Source organism: Martes martes (assembly GCF_963455335.1).
Source record: "Martes martes genome assembly, chromosome: 12".
NCBI lineage: Eukaryota > Metazoa > Chordata > Mammalia > Carnivora > Mustelidae > Martes > Martes martes.
The window spans coordinates 83,183,022-83,194,896 of record NC_137900.1 but is presented as its reverse complement, the minus strand read 5'-3'; the positions used below and the strand labels follow the sequence as shown (position 1 = coordinate 83,194,896).

The 11,875-nt window shown below is 51.2% G+C and overlaps 1 protein-coding gene across 1 annotated transcript in view; it reads left to right on the top strand.

The window, feature by feature from the left end:
• Positions 1-7,146: 7,146 nt before the first annotated feature.
• GGTA1 (glycoprotein alpha-galactosyltransferase 1 (inactive)) overlaps positions 7,147-11,875 on the top strand; it is a 54,611-nt gene continuing 49,882 nt past the window's right edge. Inside the window, exon 1 of the mRNA XM_080820138.1 lies at positions 7,147-7,238. The gene's annotated coding sequence lies outside the window, so the exon portion shown is untranslated. The remainder of the gene's footprint in view (positions 7,239-11,875) is intronic.

Below are 11,875 nucleotides of genomic sequence, written 5' to 3'. Positions count from 1 at the left end.
TGTTAGCCTCTTTCTTTTTTTTCTTTTTTCTTTTTTTTTAATTTTATTTATTTATTTGACAGAGAGAGATCACAAGTAGGCAAAGAGGCAGGCAGAGAGAGAGGAAGAAGCAGGCTCCCTGCTGAGCAAGGAGCCCGACGTGGGGCTCGATCCCAGGACCCTGGGATCATGACCCGAGCCGAAGGCAGAGGCTTTAACCCACTGAGCCACCCAGGCGCCCCTGTTAGCCTCTTTCTATTCCAAGTTGTTGTCACTAGGCTGCAGGTCGTAAAGAAACTTAAGTGTTGACATTTCCTTCTGCCTCTGTTCCCCACAGCACTCGTGGAGGGGAGTGTGATGGTAGGGCTCTGGGAGAGGTGGAGTCACAGGTCTCTGAAAGTTCGGTTACTGATTAGAATGCTTTTTCCTTGGTAAACTGGTGGGGATTGGTACAGGACTGGGATCTCTATCAGTTAACCTTCTGTGTTTCCCTTCCCTCAGTGCCGGAGGGATGTCACACAGACCCGGTGTCGGGGGTGGGGTAGCTTGTGCTTTGTCCTCAGCCTGCCTTCTGCTCTCGCATCACTTGCCACTTATTGACCATCATCGAGCCGGAGGAAAGCAATTATCTGATGCCCGTCCCAAGTCAGAAAGCTCGCCCTTCTTTCCTTCCTGCCCTCCCCTCCCCTCCCCTCCCTCTCTCCCTTCCTCCCTCCCTTCCTTCCTTCCCGGCTCTCACTTTCTCTTTCCTTCCTTCTTTCTCTATTTCCTTCCCTTGTGACTTCACTTTTCAGAGGTGACTGTGGGAGTGATCCCTCCAACACAAGCTCCATCACGCCACCTTCCCTTCCTGGGGATCCTCCCCAGGCCTCTACCTGGGGAGGTGGTCCCTGGTCTTCCCCTTCAAAGCCTCTCTGCTATGACTCCAGCTTGAGCTCCGAGCCCCCAGGGAGGCTGATGGCCCAGGGAGAGCCCCGCTGCCTGGGGACCTTGCCGGTCCAGTCCTCTGAGCCTGTGCACATGTCACTTTCTCTGCTCCCTGCTCCCTGCTCGTCTCCACTTCGTCCGAGACTCAGCAATTACATTTGCCTTCTGCTTCTCTGGACTCACTCGATCGCTTCCAAGTCTCTGCTTTAAGACACCTTTCCCTCTGGACCTGGGACTTTCTCAGCTTGTCTGGGGCCAAGGAGCTCCAGAGAGAGCTGACAATAACACCCAGCTCTGAAAATTCCCAGCTTGTGATGTCAAGGCCATCACTCCCCCACCCAAATCTCATTTCCTCATCTATAATTTGAGCAGTCCTACAGACCATCTCCAGGGGCTCCGGGGCCATGTGTTTTTCTGCTTCTCTGGAAGTTTTCCCATTTCCTTGGTCTGCTATTTCTGTGGGGAGGGCTCGTCGGACTCTGAGGACCTTGGTCCTTCCCCCCCAATCCCACCTTTGTTGATATTTCTCTCCCCTTAATCTCCCCTCCCCCCAAGGTCTCCAGGCAATTTTCCCTGCCAAGAATCCTCTGGATTCGCATTCCAAGCTCTGCCTGCCAGAGGTGCCCTCACTTCCACGTTCCCGACAGGCAGAAGCTGAGGAACGAGGGACCTTGTGAAGAGAGAGGAGCGAAAGGGTCTAGGATCTCCTTACGCATCCTTCCTCCGTCTCTGCACACCTTTTTCCATTCAGTCAACCCATTTCTGCCCACGTGTCCTGAGTGCCTGGTGGGTGCTGGGGATGCCACGTGGCACGACGCGAGAGTCACTGTAAGGCACTGACCTTACAGGGCGATGCGGCCCAACAACAGTTTATTCCAGGTACTTCTAAGGGCCGTGAAGGGGACATCCGGGCACCCTGACCCAGTGACCCTTCCTGCAGGACCCAAGCCAGGTGTGAAGATGGAAGAATGTTTGTCTTTCCCTGTTTCTCTGCAGGGGTTCCTCTTCTACCCTGGCTACCTGTCCTCTGTGACTTACCTAGATTGTAAACATCTCCCAACCTGTGGTTTGTCCATGAATGGGCTCGGGCATCCTCCCTGATTCACATTTTAATGGAGTCAAATTTATCCCCGTCTTTCTTGATGGTCAGTGCTGTATGTGAGTTTCAAAAATCCTTATCTTTTTTTTTTTTTTAAAGATTTTATTTATGTTTTCCACAGAGAGAGAGACAGCGAGAGAAGGAACACAAGCCGGGGGAGTGGAAGAGGGAGAAGCAGACTTCCCGCTGAGTAGGGAGCCCGATGTGGGGCTCGATCCCAGGACCCCAGGATCATGACCTGAGCTGAAGGCAGATGCTTTAACGACTGGGCCACCCAGGCACCCCAACAATCCTTATTTTTATTTGAGGTGGTAAGGATTGAGGTAAAATAATATTTTCCTGTAAAAGTTTTAAAGTTTCTCTTAAAGTTTACCTGTCTGTTGTTGTGGGGTGTGTGTGTGTGTGTGTGTGTGTGTACGCACGTGCGTGTGCACACGTGTTAGGAATCTAATTTTATTGTTCATATGGCTATCCAATTGCCCAGAAACCTTTCTTATATAAAATTCATGTAACATAAAATTCGCATTTAAAATGGTTCGGTTGTGTTTAAGGGCACAGTCTAGGGGCATCTGGCGCATCCACAGGGTTGTGCCATCCCACCCCGGTCTAGTTCCAGAACGCATTGGTCAGCGCGGAAGGAAACCATGTACCCATTGTGCAGGCACTCCTACTTCCCCTGCCCCTACTTCCCCAGCCCACGGCCACCACTTACCTCATTTCTGACTCCGGGAATGTGCCTATTCGCGGTTTTTCATAAAAATGGCAGGTAAATGTCATATAAATTGCGTCACACAAAATGGTGGCCTTTTCCATTTGGCTTCTTCCACTTAGCCCTTCACTGGGTTCGGCCCTGTTATCCCATGAATCCCAATATTTCCCTCCTCTTTATGCCGAACAGTACTCCACTGGCTTGAGGCACCACATTCTGTCTATCCAGCTGAGGCCTCCTGGGCTGTTTCCACTTCTTCCTGATTCTAGTGATGTGATGGACATTCCTGTACAGAATTTTGTCTGCATACTTGTTTTCAATCCTTTTGGGTCCAGCAACATTTTCTGTTCTTCCTCCCCACTTCCTTACCCCCATTGATGTGCAGTTCCCCCCTCCGTCAGACACTAATTTTCCATACATGTGAGTGTCTTTCTAGGCTACTTATTTTCTTCCATTGGTCTGATAATCCATCCCCGTAGCAGAGCACACTGTCAGAGCTTCATGGTACATCTCGATATCTGGGTGAGCAAGTGCTCACCTCTCCCCACCCCTGCTTTGCCAAAACTGTCTTGGTTAAATCTGGCCCTTGGCTCTCCCACATGAACTTTGGGAGCAGCTTGTCAAGGTCTACAAAAACTCCGTTGAGCTTTGTTTTGGATGGAGAGGTTGGCTTGAAGGGAAGAAATTGTGCCCTTTACGATGGTGAGGCTTCCCAGCAGACACATGGGTCCTTCTCTTCCCACCTCAGGACATTGGCACATGACTGCTTGGGTCCCCTCCCAGCCCTTCACCCAGCAAACTCTTTCTTCTTCCAGGCTCGGAGTCCTCTCCATGAGTACTTCTCCCTCAGAGCCCTGATCATTGGTCCTGAAATCATTAATTGGGTAGGTGTTGATTTAACATCTGGACTGCCGACTCTTTTGGGGCTATGAATCTGGCTTGCTTGTGTGCCTCAGTTCCTCCACTTGAAGCAGAGGAACTGACACATAGTGGGATGCCAGGAAATATCTGTTACAAGAATGAAGAATGTAAAGGGAAGAAGGTCTCCGGGCCCTGGAGTACTTAGGCCACACTGATGTAGGAAAGACATTAGGGTTCAAAGCCGATGACCAAGAAAGAATTCTTGAGACTTCTTCGGTACAAAAAGGTGGTGTCATTAAAGCACGGGGACAGGACTCCTGGGCAGAAAGAGCTGCACTGGGGTCATGAGAAATGGCCCATTAGATACTTTCAAGTTGGGAGGAGGTTAGGGGTGGCATAAGTCTCTGAAGAAATTTGGAAGCAAGGTTTCCAGGACCTTGAGGGGGCTAGCTATTGTTGGGAAAAGGTCATTTATTACCATCTAAACCTTAGTCATGAGACCCTTCAGATGTACATCGGTAGGTCACATGCTTGGGGGATGATTGCCAACATGGATCTTGGGGGATTTCCCAAGGAATTTTTATATGTTTAAGTAGACTCACAAGATCCTGGGGGTTGGCCTAAGATTGCCTTTTGCCCTTAGCAAAGTAGTCACATTGAGGCAGCTGAGCTCCTAGAGGAATGTCACTCTGCTTGTTTGAGGGACCCATCAATGGGCTGCAAGTAGTAAGGAAATTTAGTAATTTTTCTTCTGCCTTTTATGTCCCACATCAATACCTAGAGAGATGGTGAACAAAGTTACTTGTCTGTGCCTTGGCTTTCTTCCCTGGAAAACGGGGATGTGATGAGGATGAGCTGATTGGGTGGGTGGGGGGGGGGTCAGGTATGGCTGGAGTGCTTGGAGTAAAGCCCACAAGTGGTCAGCACTAGCCAATTGCCTACCTGACCCACCCCTCCCCTCCATGAATCCAGTCTCACACTCCTGGGACGTGGCAGCACGTTCCAAGGTCACCAACTTTGATTTTACCTCCCCTAAGATCTAGTCATCTTACCCCATTTTGCATATAAGGCAAATGAAACTCCGAAGGGAAGAATGACTAATCTAAAGACTTAAACCTAGAACTCCCAACCCTAAGCCCAACGAGTAGTTTTCAAGGTGTTTTCCAGCTCAGATATTGTCAGTAGAACTGAGGTTAAATTGTGAGAACTACACGGATCCTCTCAAAGCAAAACAAAACTTCCAGACCCACACACTGTTGACTTAAGTTATATTTATCTTATGGTTCCAGAAATAGCGATAAAACTAAATTAAGCATGAACTCCTCAAGCTCACAGCTCTAGAAACAAACCATAAAGCCCAACAAATCTTCTAAGGAAACAGACACACAACTGTGAAACCAAGAAAATCCAAATTAACAACATTTAATGAATGCGACTGATGATGTGTGGCTGAAATCCAATGTCTGACATTGGGGTTTAACGGTAGCAGAGTAATGTTTTTACACGTTTTATGTTTCCGGTGTCATCGTCTTTTGATTTTGATCTTGATGAGCCATCCCTTGAACCACTGTCAGAGTTACCTTCATTGTTTTCTTAAAAACAAAAACAAAAAACCTCATTTATAATCCAGTTTGATGGGCTGAGCAACTTAAACAATGCGTTCTCCAATGCAGTAATGAGAAACGGAAATAATGCGTTTAGTATCATATTACTTATTGTATATTTATGGTGATACTTACTACTGACTACAAGTGTGTTCACCAAAGACAATAATGGTCCAATTTATGCTCTAGCAAAGGACCCATTGTGCTGATTGCCAGGGAGCTCCTCATTCCTGAGCTGCTGTGTGGGGCTGATGATTCCCTTCTCCCACCATCTCACTCCACTGGACCGTTCTTTGTAGCTTTTGGAGGCCTGGTGCTGGTGAGGTCTGGAGCCCACAGCCAAGAAAGATTTCTTGAGACATCTTTGGTGCAAAAAGGTGGTTTTATTAAAGCGTGGGGACAGAAGCCATGGGCAGAAGGAGCTGCTGCCCTGGGATTATAAAGCAGCAACAAGATTATATACTGTGGGGCTGGTGGAAGTAAAGATAAGGGAAGTTCCAAAGGATTTTCATGTGCCAAAGACTCACTGGCTACCAGAGGCCTTGGATTGTCAAGCTAACGTTGCTTTTCCCTCTAGCAAGTCATTAACATTAAGACAGTAGGGAGCTTCCTGGAGGAAGGTTATATTCTGCCCGTCTCAAGTATTTGTTAATGGGCTGCAGGTTATAAGGACATTTTATTTTATCTACATTTCCTTCTGCCTTTCTTTCCCACATCAGACCCATCAGGAAACCTCATTCTGCCAAGCTCCAAGACAGGCACCTGGCCCACTGACAGCCTCTGTGCCTCCTCCAAGGATCCAACCAGGCTTCTGTTCCCTTCTGGTTAGCATGAAACAATTAAAATTGTACATTACACCCAGGCTTTGTGCCACTTCCCTGGCGTCAAAGTATAGTTCCAATGCTTTAAAATATTTAAGAAGCTGACTTCCCAGTCCTTCAAACTGACGTTTAATGGCAAATGACCCGAGCAAAAGGAAGTTTTGACCGTTCACCCGTAAAAAACCTGGTCGTGGGCCCCAGAGGGGGAGTAGGACGCCTGTTGTCTTCCTCAAAGCTGGCAAGCTAAGCGAGGGCCGCCGGATGTGCCTACAACAACTGACCAGGAGTAGCCGCCCGTCATGCGTCATACCGGGCGCAGAAGCACAAACTCTCCAATAGACGTTGTTGGGGTCGGGGTGGGGGGTGCTCCTGTTTAAATAATTCCAGTGGAGAACCCCAGGGGGTGTGTAGGGCGTTTGAGAAACTTGGGCTGGAGTCTGTGAACGAGCGTGGGCAGGACCCGCACCAGGTGCCCAGAGACCAGCCCCCACTTCCGGAGCTCAGGACTTGGGGGGCTCCGGCGAAGGCTACAGCCCGCCCGCCTGTCGCTGTCGCCCATCTGCGCTCTTCCTTCCCCAGGAAACAAATGGTGGATCAGACCTCCCAGGCTCTCGGCTTCCCCAGGGGTTGGCGGCGCGCCAGGGCCCCCGAGGCCCCTCCCTGCAGTACCGGGTGACAGACCCCACCCCACTCTCCGAAGCTCCCGGTTCCCCCCTCCCCCCACCTCCCCCACCACGTGCAGCCCGAGACGGCAAAGAGGCCCAGCCACCGTCACCAGGGATTTTCTTTTCTTTTTTTGCTGGTTGCAGGCTTTTTTCTGCCTGAGTGAAAATGAAACAGACACCCCCGCCTCCCCGCCCGCAGACACTCACACTCACACGCACCCGCACTCACGCACTCGCGCCGCCGGCCTCCCGGCCGCCAGTGTCCGGGGCGGGCCCCGCTCTGCACACACGGCCGCTGGCGGCGCCGGGCGGGGAGCGCCAACGCTATCGAGCGCTCGCCGGCTCCAGCGCGCGCCCCTGCCCGCCGCCCGCCGCCCGCCGCCCGCCGCCCGCCGCCCGGGAGCAGCGCTCCGCGGCCCGCCCGCCGGAGCGCAGGCTGCACACCCCGCCCCGGCACGCCCCGCGGGGCTCCGGCAGAGGCGGCGCGGCGACTGTGCGGGCGGCCGAGGGCGCCGCCGGGCCGGGGGCCGAGGCGCCGTGCAGCCCCCCGTGCGTCCGGGCTCTGCGGATCAGGTGGGTCCCGCGGGGCGCCGCCCGAGCCCCGGGGTGGCCGGAGCTGGGCTCGGCCCCGGGGCTGCGGGCGTGGCGTGGGGGCGGCGGGGACGAGGAGCGGGCCACCGCTCCGGCCCTGCCCTGTTTCTGCCCTGCCTGTGTCCTCGCTTTTGTTCTTGTCGCTATCACTCTGCCCCGGTCCCTGTCCCCATCCTGTCCCTGTCCGCATCCTGTCCCCGTCGTTGCCTCTGCCCAGCCTACAGACTCGCCAGAGGGGCTGCGGGCGGGGTTCTCCCCACGCGGTCCGCGGGATGCGGGCGGGAGAGAGGAGGCCTTGGGGGAGCGCACGGGGGTAGGACCCCCGTCCCTGAGGAATCTGGAAAGGAGTGAGGGGTCTGTTCCCCCCAGTCGGGCGGGACAGAAGACGGCTCTGGCCCAGGACCGGACGGTAAGAGGATGCCCCTGGGAAGGGGGAGACTGGGAAGGTACAGCGAGGGGCGTGCGAGCCCCTGAAAGCAGGAGCACAGAGGGGGAGTGGTCCGAGAGCGAGGACGGAGCCAAACACCCGGCGCGGCGCGGGGAAAGTTTCAAACATTAGTAACTTTGGCAGCAAAAGGGCCTGCTGCACTGGGTTGAAGGGAGGAGACAGGGTCCCTTCGACTTTACAAGCCACCCCGTTCCTGCTAGAAAGGGACACCACCCGCCTTTGAAAATGGCAGAAAAACAGCTAAACAGAATGATTGCACAAACTCTTGAAAGGCATCCAAAAAAACAGTAAAGTGGAAAAAATTGTCAGCGCTCGAGGAGAGAAAGCAGGACGAATTGAGATTTCCCAATCTTCCCGCTGGCAGGCGGGAAGAAGGAGGAAGGCTAGGAGGGTGTCTTCCCCGCCCCCCTCGCCCAGGAAGGAGAGGAGACCCGGTAGGCTGCTTCCGTGGCTTTGCTTGTCGTTTGCGCACCTTCTGGCTCCTGCACAGGCCTCGTTGTCTCCTCCGTTTACCTGGAAATAGGTACGTCTCAGGAGGCAGGAGATGCCCCGGGGAGCCCGGGCCTCGCTGCTTCTTAGCTGGGCGACGCTTGCCCAGGGGCAGCCTCAGTTTCTGCAACTATGAAATGGGGATGCTGTTCTGAGTAAGAAAATTCCAGTGCGGAGGGGCCAGTGTGAGCTGTGCTGGGTGGGGACATGGTTATTCTGTTGCCCTTCTGTGCCTTTGTGGATACACTAAGCAACTACTTTCTATCTTGTTCCAAGTTCTTGCTAGGTTTACCTTACCTCCAGCGCCAGATGGGGGCAGGTGCAGATCTCGGTTATTGCTACAAGTGGCAGATTCTCAATGACTGAAGAAAGCAGAGCTGAAAAAGTCCCTACGGTTTTTACCTGGTCCGAGAGATTTCGGGCTGTGTCTCTGGGAGTCTTGTGGTCCTGGCTGCCTAGCACCACAGTCGGGGAGGAGAGCCTCCAGGGCAGGGCTCTGACCCCTCCCTGCCTTCTTTCAGACAGAACAAGTTTCCTTCTAGAATCCTTTATCTCTTCTATATATTGGGAAACCCCAGGGGCTGTTTTTAGTATCACATTCTTCAGATCCAGTCTGGTTTGGTCATGTCGAGAGGAGAAACTGAGTCAAGAGGTGTGCGAAGTGACTAGTGTGACTAGTGTGACTAGTCTGATGGCCAGACCTTGCCAGGAAACCTGTCCCCCGAGTCCTGGGCCGGGAGCCCCTTTCCCTGGCCCTGGTGGCTCTGAGCAGCCATTCCGCCAGCTGTTAGCACCGGCTGACTTGGACCCTAACTCCAGGGCCTCAGGTCCATCTCCTTCTCCTGGAAGAATCGCATGGTCTGAGGTTTTGTTTTGTTTTGTTTTGTTTTTCCTTAGGACTTTTGTGGGAACTTCACAGGGGTGTTGGTTTCACAGGCTGAGATCAAAAAGAAATGCGTTCAGCAGGAGCTAGTTGGCACACTGGCCCCACCTGCGCCTAGCCAGACAGGGTGGGGAGTTCAGAGACGCCAAGGGGCTCACCGCCCCCCACTCCCCAGCATTTAGCTTTTAACTCGAGGCTGGGATTAGACTGCAGCTCTGTCTGACTCTAAGTCTTATGCTCTTTACATTATGTTATCTCTCATGATGGATTTTAAAAAATGACTAATGGACAGATGTCAGTAAGATGGGAGCAAGGGTGAGGGGAGAAGGGCTGAAGGGGGGGGCAGCATTAAGTGGGAGACTGGGCCTTCATACTATAAATGTAATCGTATTTGAAACGGGTGTGTTTTCTGCACTGTAGTTTCTTTTTTAGTTTAGTGGGTTTTTTTTTTTGTAGGTATTTAAAATTATTTTATTTTTCTAATTTTTCATTAAAGAATAATCTACACACAGTAGCATCCACGGATCTTAAGTGTTCAGTTCAAACATGTCTTGGCAGTCGTTTGTGGCTGTGTTGTTGCTACCCAAAATGAAATGTAAATATTTGCATCATCCTAGAAAGTTCCCACGCCAAACTAATTTTCCTTTGTCCTTACAGGCAACCATTTTTCTGATTTTATTACTATTGATTAATTTTGCCTGCTCTTGGGCTTCATGTAAATGGATTCGTACTGTTTATCTCAGGTTTATTTCACTTGACATAGTGGTTTTCAAGGTCACCTGTGTTGCTACGTATATGAGTATTTGTCCCTTTTTATTCCTGAGTAGTACTCATTCTGGATGGGTATACCACAATTGGCTTATTTATTAAGTCTCTTGTTGATTAACATTTTGGGTTATTTCCAGTCGAGCTCTTAATTTCTTATAGAATTCTTTTGTGGACGTTTGTTTCACGTGGGAGTGTTCCCCCAGAAATGTATGAGGCTTGTGATTAGTCCACACCCTTGACGATGTCTGGTGGCATCAGTCGTTTTGATTTTAGTTATTTTAGGGGCTGGGTGATGGTATCTCATACCTTCTATTTTTACAATGGAATTGTAAAGGTTGTTGGAGCAGATGGCATGAACTGGGGACAGAATATGGAATAAGATAGTAGTTTGGAGGCCAGTAGTTGGAATTGTGACCGTAGGAGTGTGGATTTCTGGGCTCAGGTGAGCTCTCCATGTATCGCCTGAGATTTAAGACCTGGTCCTCCTATTCTGTACACGTGGCAAGTTCGTCCATGCTTATGGCTTTAAATGCAGCCTGCAGGACAATCATCTTATCTCCAGTTCACATCTCTGTTTTGGGTCCCCGATTCACATGTTTAACTGCCCGTTGGGCATCTCTTCTTGGAGGTCTCAGCCACACTACATACAGACTTGACAAGAATGGAACACCACTCATCATCTCATATTGGCTTTCCATCATAGGTCACTGGATGAATGATGGTACCACTGGGAGAATATATAAAGAGGAATGTTTGGGTCAAGGGCAGGGATAATGTATTTGGCTCCATGCTAAATGGTGCGGAACTGTCTGGGAAGATAAGGACAGGAAAATGCACTGGGCAGTCAGGAGATGACTGAAATCTGCTGGGTGTCGTTTTGGTGGAATGGAGGGCAGGCAAGCTAGATCGCTGAGACCTGAGAGCGAAAGAAGCAGAGATGGTGAGTACAGGCAGCTCTTGCAAGAAATTTGTTTGAAAAGGCCAAAGGGAGATTGAGCTACAGTTGTCCAAAGACAGGGTGAAGGAAGGGATTTTAGGATGCAAAGGACAAGGGAAAAGGAGGCTTGGGGGAAGGACTCGGTCCAGGAGAGGGAAGGTTGGCCAATAGAGCAAGGTGCTAGGGGAATAGGAGGGAGCCGGGAGGTTGGTCTGGAACAAGGATGGATGGCTCCACTTCTGAAGCTGGATGTGAGTGAACGAAGGGGAGAAAGCTTATCAGCTACAGAATTCTCTGTTGACCCTCCAACATGCACAACCTTCGTGACGTGGAAGGCTCTTCACCATCTGCTCCCTTCTCATCTCACCTGGCTTGTGTGTATCAGGTAGTTTTCGCTGCAGCCGTGCTGCGTAACAAACAACCCTCCAGTCTTAGCTGACAGCCGGTAAAGTTTATGGTTTGCCTTGTGTGGCAGCTGCAGAGCAGGAAGCCACATGGTCTCGCGGCTGTGCTCCCGGTGCCAGCCAGCCACATCTGTTCCATATGTCTTCTCCCTTCAGAACGCAGGCTGAAGGACCTGCCTCGATCTGGTAGGTGTTATCTTTGTGGTTAGAGCTGGAGGAAGAAAGGAGGGATGGGATGTGTCATAAAGCCCGCTCTCTGAACGGGCCCAAAATCAGCAGGACAGATGGATGGATATATAGGCATGAGTACGGGGGAGGGGCAGAGGGACAAGCAGATGCCCCGCTGAGCAGGGAGCCCCACCACGCAGGGCTCCATCCCAGGACCTGAGATCATGACCTGAGCCGATATCAAGAGTCAGATGCTTAACCAACTGAATCACTCAGGTGCCCCATCTGTACCGGTTTTTTTGCAACAGCATTTGCTCAGTGTGTCTCTGTGGCACATTTTGGTAATTCTTGCAATGTTTTCATTATTTCCACAAACTCTTTCATTATTACTATATTTGAATTGCTGCAATCTCATGACATCAGCTGGGTTATTAAAGCAGAGGCAGGATCTGAGAGGTCTGACTCCAATTTTAAAAGAAGTTCTAACATGGGCAAAATGTTAGCAAACAGCATCTCGTGCTA